Genomic DNA, 18,925 nt, shown 5'->3' on the forward strand with positions numbered 1-18,925 from the left:
ATACAAAATGATTTATCAATAATAAATTGGAAAATTGTTCCCAATCACTACAGTTAACAAAAGTTTTGAAATATTGTAGGAATGAAAAAAAATGTTCAACTGTACTGGCAGTATCCCAATACAATAATCTGATTAGAAACAGAACGACATACCTTGAAGTTGGATAGGAAGACTCAATTTTAAAGTGATCTATTCTCTAATTAATCTATTAAATTTGGTGCAAATGAAATTAAAACTGCATTTTTTCCAATGTGTAAAATAATTGTAAGCATCAACTGAGAAAAAAATGCAATTATAAACACAGAAAATTCTGAAAAAGAAGAGAAATGAGAACTGAATGGAATAAATGAGACTGTACAAATCATTAGTAAATGAACTGTCAATAGAAGGTGTGGCAAACAAATGAAGCCAAAAACAGCTAATTTTATGTAGTAATTTTCTATGATTATGATAGAACTTAAAAAGAAGTAACACTAAAAGTCAAGGCAAGAAATTTGAATACTTATTATGCTAACAACATAGCAGTGATTAGTAGACCAAGAAATCAACTGACAAAAATATTTGATGGAAAAATAGGAAGACAATGCAAATAAATGTATGCTACTAATATGAACATGCTTGTGAAGAAAAACACAAAACACAGAGGCAATAAAGCAGGATTATATTTCAACACATAATTTGTATACAACCAAAAAATAAAATTATAGCACAATAAAGAAAATGGAAAAACACACATACGCGAATATATTATATATACATATTTCATTTACAATATATGACATAATGTTAACATAAGTATAAATGAGTTCTTAGTAATCAGTAACAAAAAGACTTATTATAGGGAAGTGAAAATAAAGGATCAAGAATTTAAAATAATACAAATGAATACTAATATAATATGAAGATGATCTAGTTTAACAGAAAAAGAAGGGACTTTCTTTTTAATATACATTATCAATGATCAAGAAAATACTGATATCTAATGTTTACACAGTATTAGAAAATGGGGAATGCTGATTAAACAATGGAAGAACTTACTCCAATTAGGAGGAAATTTACTCAATTGTAGATTTTGGAAATACTTTTCCCCGGCAATTCCAATCCACAGAAAATATTCCAAAGTAGCTGAAAAATTCAAATTTATACATAAGGATGTTTACCAAATAGAGAATACATAGCTAAGATCAACCCATGAAAAAAATACAAATTGTATCAATTTAATAGCAAATAGAATATGAATTAGAAGGAGAAAAAAAATTTAGTAAACAAAAATATTAGCTTAGCATGGTGGCACATCCCTATAATCCCAGAGAATTGAAGACTGAGGCAGTAGGATTGCCAAGCTCAAAGTCAGCCTCAGAAATACCTTCTGCAACTAAGCAAGACACTGTCTCAAAATAAAAAGGACTGGGGATGAAGCCTAGTGGTAAAACACCACAGGGTCATTTCTCAGTACCAAAAAAAAAAAAACTTGCTTCACAAGAGTCTGCATTCTTTAATATTTTAAAGTCATGTTCAAATTTATCCTGTCATAAGTGATAATTATAAATGCATGCACTTTATACTTATGGAAAACTTCTCTGGACACAAATGTTTCTTCCATTGCACTTCCTGAGATAAAGTCCAACAGCAACAATAAAGACAATTAATACAACTAAGTATTAGAATTTTCTGGGCTATATTTTAGGTCTCTTTTCAAAAACAAGCTTTCTGAGTTCAGTTCTTCTGATGAGCAAGGAGTGTCCATTGCAACACACATTAAGTATAAAGTCTTCATTCATTATGCAGAACATATTTTAATTTTGAGGAAGAAGGTGGTAAAAACAATGGCATGCATTTCTTTCCAGTAATTCCCTGAAAGAACAAATAGAAAAATAGGAAAAGTTTAGGAGCAAACTTAGTATCATCAGCAAGGACTATAAAGTGCAACATTCATTCTATTATCAAAAATTCCTACTGGAATTTATAACAATAAGGAGATCAGATATTAGCCTTCTTTTTGTAACTTATTAATATTAACTGATCCTCTGCATATGATATGATGCTCACACTGTCTATTTGGCTGCTTATATCTCAATGTTATCATTTATATACAGAATATTATAAAGAAAAGGTACACGGTCTATACATGTGTTTATACACACACAAAAAATAACAATGTCTAATCAAATATCAGGAAAAAATAACAATATGAAAAATAAAGAGGATGCCGGACACAGTGGCACATGCCTGTAATTCCAGCAGCTCAGGAAGCTGAGACAGGAGGATCACCAGTTCAAAGCCAGCCTCAACAAAAAGTGAGGCACTAAGCAACTCAGTGAGACCTTGTCCTAAATAAAATACAAAATAGGGCTGATGATGTGGCTCAGTGGTTGAGTGCCTCTGAATTCAATCCCTGATTCCCACCCCACCAAAAAAATATTTCTGTTAAAAAAAATTAGAGAGAGGCTTTGATGGAGCTATAAAGAGAACATAACACAAAATTCACGTGGACATTGTTTAAAAAGTGTTGACCCACAACACAATAGTTGCCACCGTATAAAACTGTTTCAGGATATTCAACCTCAACACATGCAAACTAGTAACATCAAAGAGCCATTAAACTTAGGAAAAACAGGCTATATAAATAAACTTATATCACTAAAGCACCCCATTCCCCATCAAATGGACAGTGTCCCTTATAGTCATACCGCCAAGTGAGAGATAGGAGTGAAGAACACATGAATTAAATTACTCCAACAGATCTTTCATTGCTAGTACAAATCATTCACAGGACTAAAACCAAGGATGACAGAAGTATTCTTTCTTGAAACTATCATCTGTTAACAAGAAAAACAAAACAATTTAAGCATATCACTCTGAAGAACTGCTAAGGTAGAAGGGTAAGTGGATATTCATGTTTAACATTTTTAGAAATGTCAGTTAACAGTTACAAGTACTGTCTTGTTAATCAACCTAGCAACTGAGTTAACTTTAACATAAGTCATGATTCCCTACTTCAGTTAGCAATTATGGTGGTTTCCATAAAAGTATCTTTTTATCATAGTACTGTTATTTGCAAAAGCAAATATATTATCAATTTCTTTTTGTTGTTGTTGTTGTTGTTTTGTTTTAATTTTTGTTTTGGGGTAGCAGAGATTGAACTCCAGAGCACTCAACCACTGAGCCACATCTCTAGCCCTATTCTGTATTTTATTAGAGACAGGGTCTCACTGAGTTGCTTAGTGCCTCACTGAATTACTGGGGATGGCTTTGAACTCAGGATCCTCCTGCCTCCACCTCCCAAGCCACTGGGATTATAGGCATGAGCTACCACACCCAGCTCAATTTCTTAATTAAACATTTGGTCACTTACTTTATTGAATTAATTATGTTGTCATGGTTGCTAATAAGTAAGTAAAATAAACAAATGGTACACTGTGTGCACACCCACAACACCTTTACTACCTTTTGATCAGGGGCTGGTGAAGTAATCAGTGGCAGATTGTTTTCCTAAAATACATAAATCCCTGAGTTCTATCCCCCCAAACTGCAAAAAATAAAAAAGACAAGTCTATTTACCAATCAAAATCCCAATGGCATTCCTTATAGAAATAGAAAAAGCAATCCTGAAATTCATCTGGAAAAATAAGAGACCCATAATAGCCAAAGCAATCCTTAGCAAGAAGAATGAAGCAGGTGGCATTACCATTCCAGACCTAAAACTATACTACAGAGCAACAGTAACTAAAATAGCATAATATTGGCACCAAAATAGACTTATAGACAAATGGTACAGAACAGAGGACACAGAGACTAATCTATATAATTAAAATTATCTTATATTAGACAAAGGTGCCAAAAATGTATACTGGAGAAAAGATAGCCTCTTCAACAAATCTTGCTGAGAAAACTGAAGTCCACATTTAACAAAATGAAATTAAACCTCTATTTCTCACCATGCACAAACTCAACTCAAAGTGGATCAAGGACATAGGAATTAAACCAGAGACCTTGAACCTAATGGAAGAAAAAGTAGGCCCAAATCTCATCATCATGTCGGATTAGGCCCCACTTTCATAATAAAACTCCTGTAGCGCAAGAATTAAACCCAAGAATTAACAAATGGAATGGATTCAAACTAAAAAACTTCTTCTCAGCAAAAGCAACAATCAGTGGGGTGAATAGAGAGCCTACAGAATGGGAACAAATCTTTACCACTTGCACATCAGATAGATTACTAATCTCCAGGATATATAAAGAAATCAAAAACCTTAACACCAAAAACACAAATAACCCAATCAATAAATGGGCCAAGGAAATGAACAGACATTTCTTAGAAGAAGATATACAATTAATCAACAAATATATGAAAAATGTTCAACATCTCTAGCAATTAGAGAAATGCGAATCAAAACTACTCTAAAATTTCATCTCACTCCAGTGAGAATGGTAGCTATTAAGAATGCAAACAACAATAAGTGTTGGTGAGGATGTGGGGAGAAAGATGCACTCATACATTGCTGGTGGGACTGCAAATTGGTGCAGCCAATCCGGAAAGCAGTATGAATATTCCTTGGAAAACTGGGAATGGAACCACCATTTGACCCAGCTATCCCACTTCTCTCGGTTTATACCCAAAGGACTCAGCCATATCAATGTTTATAGCTGCACAATTCACAATAGCTAAATTAAGGATCCAATCTAGATGCCCTTCAGTAGATAAATGGATAGGGAAACTTTGGCATATATACACAATGGAATATTACTCAGCATTAAAAGAGAATAAAATCATGGCATTTGCAGGTAAATTGATGAAGTTGGAGAATATAATGCTATGTGAAGCAAGCCAATCCCCAAAAAACAAAGGCTGAATATTTTCTTTGATATGAAGATGCAGATGCATAATAGCAACTGGGGGGAGTGGGAAGCATGGGAGGAATGGAGGGATAGGGCAATGGGGAAGGAGGGGAAAGGAGGGGGAAAGGGGTAGGAAAGATGGGGGACTGAGATAGACATCATTACCCTAAGTACTTGTATAAGACATGAATGGTGTGAAAATTCTTTGTGTACACCCAGTTTCTTGAAAAATTGTGCTCTATATTTATAATATGAAATGAATTGCATTCTGCCATCATGTGTAACAAATCAGAATGGAAAAAAAAAAACACAGGATAGTGTGTACCTCAGAACTAGTTTCCTGAGCTTAGTTAATGTCTCACCTGAAAATGGCACCAGAATCTTCTTACCTATGCTTTGCAGTTAAGATGTAAAAATTAAGGACTCCAAAGGAAGATATTCCTGATGATTTCATCAGCTGTACTCAAGTTACCTTCAATATATCTCTCATTGTGAATACCTGAAAAATATAACATCCAATGAGCAATGAATAGATATGAACCAAGCATAAGAACATACAAATCAGGATAACATCATGTTGATCAGGCATATTCAATCAGCAAACACAATTGCAAAAAACACTTTCTATTTTAGCCAACATGGTTAGCACAAATGCCAAAAATATTCAAATATTTCCCCTGCTAATTTTGTGTGATCTACAAAATCCTAAAATCTTATTTGAAATCTTTCAGCACAATGAACCAAAGGAAAAAACAAGCAAACAATCAATTCTTCATTCAAATCAAAATTAAATAAGGAGGCTAGAAACAAGGTTCAGTGGTAAAGCATGTGGTTACATGCTTTTACATCAAATGCAACATCTCTGCAATATCTCTAATTAGTCCCCATAAATATGATCTTGTTATTAAAATTTACTCACTTTACAGAATTTTTAGTTCTATTTTTTACTCATTTGTTAATCAAAATACAACTGCTTGGCACCTACCTATAATTCCATCTTCTTCCTTCTTTTCTTGGATAATCCAATACTATTTACTCTCTTAAATTACATATTCTTCTTAAAATCATTGAAAAAAATCATTCACAAAGGCCTCTGGGAAGACAAAGCTGGATATGACAACCGAATGCTCCAACGATGGTGAGTTGCAAGAATAAAAATAAGTACAAACTGTCTCCTTAACACTTCTTTCTTGTTTAGTTGTTCATATATTAATACCTTTTAAAAATTAAAAGATGGTAAAAGAAACACTCCTTCTATTCTCATCTCTCTACAGAGGACTGGTAAGATTTTACCTTATTCTTCCAGACAATTTTTCTAATTCCATTAGATATATTCATTTTAGATTTTTTTCACGTAGCAATTTACAAATGTGGATGCATCTTTTGAATTTTAACTCATATATAAAAATGCCAACAGAATTATAAAATAACATTTTAACAATAAGAAATATTACCTCACTATAAAAATCTCATTTCCAAAATGTTATAAATATTTTATAGTTAACCATTACTATTTCAGCTAGGACAAAGAGGCATAAGCATTCAAATCTATTACAAACAATTATTCAATATCTGTTCAACTCAAAATACTTCAAAACCTACATCAATATTGAAATATTTCTGTACAAAAGTTACATTGATGTTGAGTAAGCTATAATAAATACAATCTTTCACTGGTTGATATTTCAGTTGTTTACATTGTGTTTTTAAAGTAAACACATAATACTTTCTTCCTAGCAAATGTTGAAGTATTCCAACATTTGGAATTGGCTAATCCGATAGCCAATTATTACATTTAAAATATTTTATATACCCACAGAATTTGATGATCTATACCAAATTCTATTCAAAAAATGAGGATTTATACTTTGATCAACACTAGAATTTTTATTTAAAAAAATCCTTCTTTATGTAACGGGTAACACATGACTTGTCTTTGATTATCACATACATGAATTATATATAGGTCACAAGAAAATTTCAAAAATAATATCAGAAAAACCAAACTATTTGTAATTATTGTTGTCTTGTTCTCACAGGGATATACAAACATGGAAACAGATTTGGAATTCAAAGTAATAGAGCTTAGTATTACTATAAAATTATAGTTAGAAATAATAATAAATTGGATTCTAGAAATATGTTCAAGCTTAAAAATTAAAAGTTTCATCATTTGTAAAATAAAAAGGCCTGGGGATATGGCATAGTGGCAGAGTACAAGCCTATATCATTCATGAGTCTTTGGGAATAATCCAAAGCAAAAACATAAAAATTAAAGTAAAATAAAATATAAATCATTAAACAAACAAATGAGAAAAGCTGGAATGAGCAATATCCCAACTATTTAACTAAAACATGATTTTAAATGCATGTACATGCAAGTAAATTCGAAGAGAATAAATATAGCCAGGTAACAATAATTGTACCAATCTTTTTAATTCTCTGTCTCTTTTTTAAAATGGGAATTTCCTTCTCATATCTTCTACTTGGTACCTGAGGTCAAACTGTATGCCAGGGTAATTGTTTAAATATATAATGCACACAAACAGCAATGATCCTGATCAGTAAAGAGATACAGACACAATTTAACTATTACTCTCTCACAAAACAGCAAAATGTTTGTCTTTATATTAATTAACCAATGGACTGTAAAAGCATTTACAGCAATCAATTTAACTATGGAGTTTTACAATGAAATATTTACAAATTTATACTTTCTTGAGACCCAGAGCACCTGGCAAAACTAGTTATTTTCAAATGACAAGGGTAACTGGTATTTACAAAGTTGTCTTGAATTTTGTCATGCAGTCCAAGTATGTGTGTGTGTGTGTGTGTGTGTGTGTGTATTAAGTCGAAGAGGTAGAAGGAAATTTTTCTTATAAAAGGCATTTTCTACAATGATTATAAAAAATACTATTAAAATGTAGCAATATAACTACAAACTTATGAAGTTTTAAGTATATAATACAAGCAAATAACTATGGTTAAAATGTATTTTTTTCTTTTGATGGAAACTCAAAAGCTTAAAATACACATATTTTAACCTTTTCCTTCCCATAACTCAATAAACAGATATTTAGTAAAACCCACAACTTTGTGTATTTCATTGGCAAAAAAATTTCAAAAAAAAACATCAAACCATGAAATTTTACAATGACTTATTTACAAAATTATACTTTGTGAGACTCTATACATCTAGAAGGACAACTAGATGTTGAAAATTAAAATTTTGGCTTTACCATTATTTACAAAGTTGTCTTGAATATTGTCATGCAACCAAGGGAACACATACAGAACATTGTATAGTTCCAAGAGGTAGTACAAACTCTCTTTAATCATTTATATCTTGAATGTTGACAGAAAAGGGGAAAAAAAGATATAAGGAAGCTTTGAATATCCAGATTAGATGACTGGATTTAACTGTTATTTCATTTGAGTATTTTTAAATATGCAATTCATACATGGCAAACTGTAGACTTCCATGGAAGTGGAGTTACTTGCATAGTGTCTTCCTATTTTCTTATTTTCTCCTTCTAACATCTATATTAATATATGATAAATTTTTCTAGCTCTAAGAGCTACTTATGAATAACCAATTTAACTGCCACATTAACCAAAAATGACCATAGTACTACTAATTTTATGGATTTACAAAATTTATACTTGTGAGACGCTAGAAATACATGTTTGAAATAAAAAATTATTTCCCCATTATTTATAAAGTTGTGTTTTTTTACCATGTAGTAAATAAAAAAGAACCACATAATTTAGAAATTCTATAAAACGTGTAAGAAGAATTACATCATGAACGTAAGTTTAGCAAAATAAGATATGTCTACTTATCTGTTACATAGACACATTGTATTTACATTAAATGGATACCCTGGAATGATAATCTGATTTTACTTGTAAATGTGGTAAAATACCACTATCTTCTCTAACATGACAGTATATATACTAATAACATGCAAGCACAGAAGCTTTTGTCAATGTAATGTACAAGTAAGTTGTACAATCACAGAAATATATTCACGTTTTTCCAAAAGATAAAAATAATACTTTTCCATTAAAAGAAAAATATTTCTTCTTTTTCTAATTCTCATCAACTCACATGCATCTAAAAAAGCTGAAATATTATAAAGCAACTATTGCAGATATTTAATAAACCCCCAAAAGCTAACCACCTCATGCTGTTAAAATCATTTATAATTATTTATATTTCAACTAGTTAAACAGTTTAACAAAGTAATGGTTGCAATATATAAATGTTCACCATCTTTACCAAAACAAAAATAGAAGTAAGCAAAAGGATTGTACATGTACATGAAACTGTGATCATAAAAAAATCCATCCTTTCCACATTCCTTCCAACAATAAATTTTAATATGTACAAAAGTACATGGCTGTATTAATCTAAAAAGGTTATTTTCCAAAATGTATATGCATCAGCAATGCCATTCTGTGGGAAAATGTTCAAAACATATAAATATATACATTTGTATATACTCACACATCCACATACCTACACATTTATGCGTGCACACACATGAACACACAGATATGATTCTGACATTTAGTTAATTCTAGCTCAACACAGAGTGTGTTCATGCCTCCTCATAGACAAAAAAAGGCAAAAAAAGTTAAGAGCAAAGGTAATGAATCATTTTACAAAATGACTCTAATCACAAATATTGATTCGTAACACAGAAATATGGATTGATTAATTGCAAGAAGGATTTCAAAAGTCATACATTTCTTGAAACATGTTTTAAAACGTACTAACTATATATACATATCTGAGTAAAAATCCTACTAAATAGAGGCTTGGGTTTTTGCATTTTGTTAATTGCATTTCAATTAACAAAAAACACTTTCTGTCCTATAATTTATTTTATTTTTTTATTTATCCTATTTATTTTATGCAAAATATATTCACAAAATGTGACAGAAAATTCTCCACATCTATAAATGTAAACAACATGTGAACATGTATATAACAACTGAAAACAAAAAAAATGTAAACCAAAACTTGCATATATACCATGTATATATGACATGAATATATGTGTGTATCACTCATTTCCATACAGGTATATAGTTATATATGCTACATATATTATAAGAACATTTCCTATCATATACCAAAATCTAAAAATTGAGGGCAGTGATCCAATGACGCTTTCAATCTTTTCACATGGAAGTCATATAAAAACCATCTCTGAACATAGGCCCAGCCGCTTAAACTCCATCCTTATATACTAAGTCCATATCTTAAATTTGCTAAATATAAAGTAGTTTAGCAATCCCTCTAAGCAATAAACAGAATCATAATCATTCCTCAAATGCAAAATACCAGACATTTTTCTTATTAGAAATATTCCCTAACAGTTTTGTGTGGCATACACATACCTCTGTGATACAAAGCCCACCTGGTTGTCAATGTTAGTGTTCATAAAGGTTGATCTCTTCTGCAACTTGATCATGAAAAGGAAACCTCATATCATAGACATTTAACAGTGAGACATTTGCAAAACATAGATATACCCATGAGTTCCACACATATAGCAGCCTTAACAAAATTCCAGGGGCTGGAGTTGTAGCTCATGGAACAGGAGTTATAGCTCAGCAGTAGAGCACTTGCCTCATATGTGTGAGGCACTGGATTTGATCCCCAGCTCTACATTTAAGTAAGGAAATAAAATAAAGGTCCATCAACAACAAATAAATAAATAAATAAGCAGATAAATAGAGTTCTGCATTTAACAGTTCTGTGCATGTAGTATTCCTGGAAAAAGAATACTGAAGTCTAATACCAAAGTCTAATCAAAGGAATTCAATTCAAAGGTAGTCTTTTCTTTAGTCATCTTTCTATACAATTCAAACTCATGGCTAACAATCTCTATATTTAATCAAGAAAATATCAGAAAACAGTTACATTGAGATGCTGCATAGAGTGAATTCTCAAATGTACTTTAAAAATGCTTCTTCTAATTAATATATAAAGCATTTTTAATATCTCCTTCTTTATTACTCTTAAACACCGAAAAAAATGAACATAAAATTTATTCCATACTAAACCATTTAAGACTATATTTACCAAATGTGTTTTTGGAAATTTCCCTGGGAAAACAGCTATTTTATCAAAGAAACCATTTTTAAAACATCCTAATAAACTCATTAAAAAATCAATGTGTTTGTGTTTCTCTAATTAGATTTCAGGAAAGATTAAAACAATACAAATAAAAAGAATGAAAAGTAATACATGATTAATTTCATTCTGACTCTTGTAGAATACAAGAAACTCACACACATTAGTCATTCAATTATTATATCTGCACTGAAATACTATTATGCCACCACAATCCTCCCAAGTATTTCTCTAGACTCATAAGCTTATTATTTCCTAAAAAAATAATAAAATTTGAAGATTTAGAAATGTTTTACAATACTAACAAGAGGGAAAAAAGAATATATTTGCTGTATATGCCTGCAAGTATTACATATGTAAGGTTTTAATTGCAAAGATCATTGCAAGGAAAAACAAATACTTTTGGCTTTTTTGTTTGCCTAAGGTGTAGAAGAATTAAAGGTATGCAACAAATTTTATGAACCCAGGAGAATAAATAGACCAAATTTTGTGCTGTGCATGTACAGCATAATCGATTCCCTCATTATAATTATCATGCACCAATAAAAAATTATAAAATATCTTTTGCCCAGTGCCTAACAATGGGAAGTTTCCATTTTTATTGTTGTATAATATGCTCTAAATATTTTCAACTGATGTCATTTGGGTCTTCTCTAACACTTGTAAAAATGCCAACTTCAGATTTATAAAAAAAAAAAAATGAGTCCCATCATGTCTTCATAACTGCCACACCAGAAAGATATATTGAAGAACCTTTGGAAGCAAGGGAATTGGGTAAAAAAAAGTAAATTGGTTTAGATGACAACGCCTTCAGCCTTCAGCTATAGAAGCAGTACCAGAACAGATGGAGCATGAACAGTATCTTCAAGGCATAAAATTTCTAAGGAAATCCTTATTTGTTTCCATCTCTTGGCCTCATCTCTTCAGAATTAACAGTGAAATAGAATAAACTCATTTTAAGAAATATGTATTAATAAATCTATAATATGACATTATCCTCAAATGTTTTTTTCCCATTTTAGGAATAAATTTTTAATTTATTTATACTAAAATGTAATCATGTTCATATTATATAGTTTTCAGGTCACAGAATTACATATGCATTTTCATTTTTATATGGTCAATTAATTATTCTTACCCACTAACACATAAACTCTGTCATATTTCCAATAGCAATGCCCCCTTGATATATCAAATTAAGATCTTTCCCAATGGAAAACTTCAAATGAACCCATGTTATACAACATCCTATAGATTTATTCTCCAGTGAGAATAAAGGAATTTGAGACACCCAATAAAACGGACAACACCTTAAGAGATTATTTCCATTTCAAAAAAAAAAAAAAAAAACCAACTAGAAATCTGGAAGCATACCTTTTTAATTGATGAAATAGGCAACTTAAAAACAATGCAATTTTCCCCACTTTTTTTTATTCTAGCATCATGGCACAATAAAAAAGACCTGATTCTTGACCTAACCCCCTAACGAAGAATAGAATAAAACAGGGTAAAGCTTAAGGCAAACTTGGCCTTCACTTCACTAGAGGGCAAAATTCTTACACCTACTATTCATTCATGTATTAATTCTATCAATAATTCTGATAGAGTATACCAATGAAACAAAAATTAATTAATTGGTAAAACTAATTTTACCAATTATGTCAGCCCTTTGTGACAGAGGGCAGGAAAAAAAGGACACTATGTCCTCTGGTGATCCCTTAATGTTTTCATTTTCCTCATAAAGTAAAGAAAACTCTACAACCTTGGGCTGGGGATGTGGCTCAAGTGGTAGCGCGCTCGCCTGGCATGCGTGAGGCCCGGGTTTGACTCTCAGCACCACGTACAAACAAAGATGTTGTGTCCGCCGAGAACTAAAAAATAAATATTAAAAAATTCTCTCTCTCTCTCTCTCTCTCTCTCTCTCCTCTCTCCTCTCTCACTCTCTCTTTTAAAAAAAAAAGAAAACTCTACAACCTCTTCAAACTACATTTCTAAATTTTGCCATGTAATCATCTCACACAAATTAAATAACAAGGCTTATATGAAAGTGACATTATGACTTCAACAATTTCTAATGGATGCATTTGTTATTTTTGCTCCAATAGCACTCTGGGCCACAAGACACTTGGCAGATAAAATGCCTAATTGGCCTATATAATTTGAATTCAGTGTCTACGAAAGTTCATTAAAGAGAGTTTTACCTAATAGATAAGTTAACCACAAATTACAAGATCAACCTACAAAATAATTGCAGTAACTTATTCTCAGAAAAAGGACGATTTTATTCAATTCAAGTCAATGTAAAAGTAAGTAAGTTTCTTTGTTTCAAGTTTGGATTTATTATTCAGCTATCATTATTATGGGAAATAACTGACTTGACCGGAATATATCCATATTATTTACAACTTCTAATCTTGATCTGAATATATCCATATTATTTACAACTTCTAATCTCTGTAGTGACTAATTTTACAAAGTTTCTAAGAAAACAGACTATTGTAACACTATTCTCATAGAGAACTACCATTAGAAGATACTAATGAAGTCATATCCAAAGGAAATAAAATCACTGCATCAAAGAGACTCCTGTATTCTCATGATCATTCTAGTACTATTCAGAAGATCCAACATATGCAATCAAATGAGTCGTCCATCAGAAGTTAGATGAAGAAAATGTGGTGTATACATAACTCTGTATGTGATACTATTTTACATCCATAAAAAAGGTAAAATCATGTGATTTATGTCAACATGGATGGGAAGAGATAGTGTTCTACAGCCCAGTAGGGTTATTGTTATAGTATGGATACGAGGTGTCCCCCAAAACTCCTGTGCCCCTGCAGTAATAAGAGGTGAAATGATTAGATTAGGAGACCTATATAATCAATCTTCCTTAGTTTAAATGGACTGACTGGATAATAACTGTAAGCAGATGGGGTGTAGCAAGAAGAGGGGAGTCACTGGGGGTATGGCTTGGAAGTTTTCATCTTCACTGTGTTCCCCCTTCCATCTTCTCCTTTTCTATTTCCTGATGGCTGCATAAGCTGAGCAGCTTTCTTCTGGGGGCACTCTGGTCGTGATACTCCACCTCATCTTGGGGATCAAAGCAGTGGACTCAGCCAAAGACAAACTGAACCTTTGGACTCTCAAAATAAAATTTCACTCTGCTAGGTTGTTTTTGTCAGGTATTTTTGTCACGGCAATGTAAAGCTAAGACAGTAACTATAGTTAACAAGTTTAATATATGTTTTATAATAAAGAACTCGAAGAAAATATTTCAAACGCCTCCAACACAAAGAAATTATAAATATTGGAGACAGAAATGCTAATTATTCTGCCAGATATATTAGCACATGCTTACAATCCAGCTAATCAGGAGGCTGAGGCACAAAGATACCAAACTCAAGGCCAGCCTGGCAACTTAGCTGGACCATGTCTCAAAAACAAATAAGGGGGCTGGGGATGTGGCTCAAGTAGTATCACGCCCACCTGGCATGCGTGCGGCCCGGGTTCGATCCTCAGCACCACATACAAACAAAGATGTTGTGTCGGGATTCCACCTCTTAGGTCCCCTTCTTCCTCTGGGAGAAGTCTTTTCTGCTGTCCTTTAATAAACTTCTAACAAAGATGTTGTGTCCGCCAAGTACTAAAAAATAAATATTAAAAAATTCTCTCTCTCTCCCTCTGTTTCTCACTCTTTCTAAAAAAAAACAAAACAAAAAAAAAAAAAAACAAATAAGGGATCAGAGTGTATCTCAGTGGCCCTGGTTTCAACTCCTAATACCAAAAAAGAAAAAAAAACACTAATTACTCTGATATGATAATTATATCCTATATTCATGTTTTCAAATTTTCTTACTGAATCTCATAAATGTGTACAATTACTGTATGATAATATTTTTAGAAAAAATTAAAAATACATTGAAAAAATTTAAAGCCACTATTATATGATGAGAGTGCTAAATAAATAAAAGTATATAGTATGGTAGGAAAATTTACTACTTCTTGTAAATTTGTTGATTTCTGAAATTTTTCTAACCAAAGAATTATGGGTAAAGTCTTTTTTTATGAAGTGTGTTTAATTAAACTGGATTTAGAATTGTGGTGGATTCAAAGTTAGTCTAATTTTAATCTAGCATTTGAACAGCTGATTTATTTTTAAGAAAACAATAAAAAGCTTGCATCTTCAAATTAGGACAACTTTCAAACTCCATTTATCATTTCTTCAATTACAAACATGCTATAAGAATACCTTACATTGCATTGTCCACATCTATATAAATTAAGTCATATTAAATATTATGTTAAAGCAATCAAATGTTATGTCAGTTTTCATAGAGTTAATATCACTGTGTTTACATTTGTTTGGAAGTGTTTGGGAATCAAACCCAGGACTTTGCACTATTAGGCAGCCACTCTAACACTGACCTACATCAACACTCTATCTCTGGGTACACACTAATGACAACTTTTATTCTTTCTACCTTTTCCCTTTAATTATTTTTGTCCAGGGATTTATGCATAGCTATTCTTGTAGTCAGATAAACAAATGTCTATTGCTTTAAGCACAGAAGACATATCATAAGCATCACCAGGAGACTGAATGTAAGGAAAAATCAACAAAGACAAAAAAATAATTAATTAATTAATTAATTAAGTCATATAAAAGCACATTCAGAAACACAACCACCCCAATGTTCTCTGTGTTGTGCCTAGGAACAACACCACCTGCCAACTTATTAACAATCTAATTTCACATCTAAACCTAATGAAAAGCAGAAATTACAAAACTGGGACCCAGAAAACTGTTTTAATAAGCTCTCCTCCAAGTAATTCATATGCACATTAAATTTTGAAAAGCTCCAACTTAATCAAAGCTGTCTAGAAATGCCCTTTACCCATTCCAATACAGATACTTGATCAGCAAATCTTGCTAATCACAATAATATTAAGACACTCAAAGTCACCTCAAAAGAGGGCACAGAAAAGGGGGCTGAGACTCACTCTCTGAAGAAAAACAAATATTGCCATGTAAATGATGACTGACTTCTCAACTGCATCACTGTTAAAAAATACAAATATAAGTTCTTTCAATGCCAAAAAGTGAAACATCCTAATATTACTCTAAATTTACATATCTACCTTTATAACAATTTAAGGACATGCTCCAACCTCTATATACTTAGACTCTATATTTCCTTTCCCTCATCCATCAATGCACTCAACAATCTATTACTAGTTCATGCCTTCTATTACTCTTTGCCAAATTATTCTACTGTAAATTAGCTGGACTGGAAATTCCCTGGCAGAGATGAAAATCATCATCAGGTTGAAGAAATTATCCCCAAACCACAAAAACAAATTGTTCATCTCTTCCACAGATTCTTATTTGTGGAGAATTTTCTTCAGGTCATCTATCCAGAAGAACTACCACCAAATAAAGTTATTTGGATAAAGTTATACAACAAAGACTACAGTGTCCTCTCAATTGCATCAAATATCACAAGGTCAAAGAACCTACACATATATACACTACACCTCAACAGATCCTACACTTGTTCCTTTCCTTTCTCACTCAACAGAACACTTTTACTTCCATCAAGTGGAACGGTAGCTCAACTTTCTCAATTGACCCAATATATTGCTATTAGTCAAGATCAAAAATACTATTATAAATCAAAGTTGAATATGCAAAACTGGAAAAATGGCTCAATAAAAGAAAAATCCAGATAAAAGCCTTGTCTACCTTACTTTTAAATGTTCATTTCTCCGTACCCCAAATAACTTTTTGACACCCTAATTTTTATACAGTTACAATATTTATACTGATATTGTTCATTAGTATACATATATTTATATACATACATAAAACTCATGTAGACTCTAGCAATGGAGATGACTATTTGAGGATATAGTCTTAATATCTACAACCATCTGTGCTAGATTTTTAAACAGGTTTTTTTCTAAATTAACTATTTAATTACCTTATCCTACATTGTCAACTACAGGTAACAAAAAATGTATCGCTCCTACAATAATAGGTAAATATTAACATGCCAGTGCATGGCTATAATTCCAGCTACTCAGGAGGCTAAGAAAGGAGAACAACCTTTGAGACTTAGCAAAACTGTTAAAAAAAAAAAAAAAAAGGAAAAGGGCTGGGGATGTAGCTCAGTGGGAAAGCAACTTGGAGTTTAATCCTCAGGAAATCCTCTCCAAAAGGATGCAGGAATTAATTGAAAGATCATCTAATGGCCAATAATCAAGAAATTCAAGAATCAGTATAATTAAAGTATGCAAGTAGTACACAAAATAATGTCTACCTGGGTTCAGTACCCAATATCATAAAACAAGTAAATATAAAAGGATACAATGAGATAAAATACATAACTCAAGAAATTGATATTTAGCAAATCTTTATCTTGTGTGACCAGCATCACCAACAAAATACCAATTTCATTCCCTTAACTACATCACAGTCCAAACTTCTAAGATTCCATACTGCCAAGATATAGAAAAAGACATTAAAAGTAGAACCAGATCACTGAGGATACAGCTCAGTTAGCCCTTGGTCACATGTCCAAGTCCTTAAGTTCAAATCCCAAATTGACTCTGTATATAACTTAAGCATGTGCAAAAGCTATAAATTAACTTTAAATCTTAAACTACACATAATAAACCATCAATTTCCTATTCAACTGGTAAATATAGAAACTACTTCAGTTACTAGGAAAATGCTTATGAAATGTTCACAGACGTTTGAACCTGAGTGATGCTAGTAATGGGGTAGGGATACATAGTACCTTCCAAGTCCTTATTCTCCTCAATTTATCACTTGAAACACATAATGGAAAAGAGAAATTTGAAATTTATCAAGACTATAAATATAAAAGCACTCTACAAAAGAAAACTATACTAATATAACCACTTTTGTCTACTGAACTGCAAAACAAAATCTACCAGTCCAGTCCATTCTCCTTTACCAGAAAGTATTGATAAGAAAAACCTTGTGAAATTTACATTTTAAAAACTTACATTCAGAATATTTCTGTCCTAAATCCTTAAAAATGACACTTAGGCTGGACCTCAGAGTAATCATATTGAGCTTCACTTCATCATGCTCAGTAAACATAGCTCATCATAAATCCAGCCAAGGTCTTTACCAAAGTTTCTCTTAAAATCTAACTTTAAAAAGAAATAAAAAGAATGGGGCTGGGTCCTATGAGAACATGTGTTTTCTGATAACTCACAACCCTACCTATGCAACTCTCAACAAGTTCACAGAGGAACTTAAGAAGTATGGAGTGACAACTTTGGTTCGAGTTTGTGATGCTACATATGATAAAGCTCCAGTTGAAAAAGAAGGAATCTTCGTTCTAGTGAGATTGGCCATTTGATCATGGAGCTCCACCCCCTATCAGATAGTAGATGATTGGCTGAACTTGTTAAAAACCAAATTCCGTGAAGAGCCAGGTTGCTGTGTTGCAGTGCATTGTGTTGCAGGATTGGGAAGGGCACCTGTGCTGGTTGCACTTGCTTTGATTAAATGTGGAATGAAGTATGAAGATGCAGTTCAGTTTATAAGAAAAAAAGAAGGGGAGCATTCAATTCCAAACAGCTGCTTTACTTGGAGAAATATCAACCTAAGATGCGATTACGCTTCAGAGATACCAATGGGCATTGCTGTATTCAGTAGAAAGAAATACAAACGAAGGCTTATGTGATTGTGGCATTTAGAGGGAACTCTTGGTACCTGGAAATGTGAATCTGGAATTTACCTGTGTCATCGAAATAGTGTTGGATTCAGTACTCCTCAACCACTTTTCTTAACAATTAGGAAAAAGTAAACAAATAAGAAATCCCTCTATAACATGTTTAAGAAAAATGTTTTAAAAAATGTTTAAGAAAAGAAAAAAAAAAGACTGGGGCTGGGGTTGT

At 32.1% G+C, this 18,925-nt stretch overlaps 1 long non-coding RNA gene, 1 other non-coding gene and 1 pseudogene across 2 annotated transcripts; 1 reads left to right on the forward strand and 2 right to left on the reverse strand.

Annotated features, from left to right (window-relative positions):
* Positions 1-851: 851 nt before the first annotated feature.
* On the reverse strand, positions 852-14,681 carry LOC143394186 (uncharacterized). Its single transcript, XR_013090678.2, has 5 exons — positions 14,477-14,681; positions 5,825-6,055; positions 5,229-5,338; positions 2,691-2,819; positions 852-1,854 (listed from the first exon to the last, which is right to left on the reverse strand). It is a non-coding gene; the product is annotated as an uncharacterized LOC143394186 (long non-coding RNA).
* Positions 14,682-18,068: 3,387 nt separating this feature from the next.
* On the reverse strand, positions 18,069-18,135 carry LOC143396161 (small nucleolar RNA SNORD64). Its single transcript, XR_013091034.1, has one exon. It is a non-coding gene; the product is annotated as a small nucleolar RNA SNORD64 (small nucleolar RNA).
* Positions 18,136-18,216: 81 nt separating this feature from the next.
* On the forward strand, positions 18,217-18,695 carry LOC143394185 (protein tyrosine phosphatase type IVA 2 pseudogene; annotated as a pseudogene).
* The last annotated feature ends 230 nt before the right edge of the window (positions 18,696-18,925 follow it).

This window comes from Callospermophilus lateralis, chromosome 3, assembly GCF_048772815.1.
Source record: "Callospermophilus lateralis isolate mCalLat2 chromosome 3, mCalLat2.hap1, whole genome shotgun sequence".
In the NCBI taxonomy this organism is placed as follows: Eukaryota; Metazoa; Chordata; class Mammalia; order Rodentia; family Sciuridae; genus Callospermophilus; species Callospermophilus lateralis.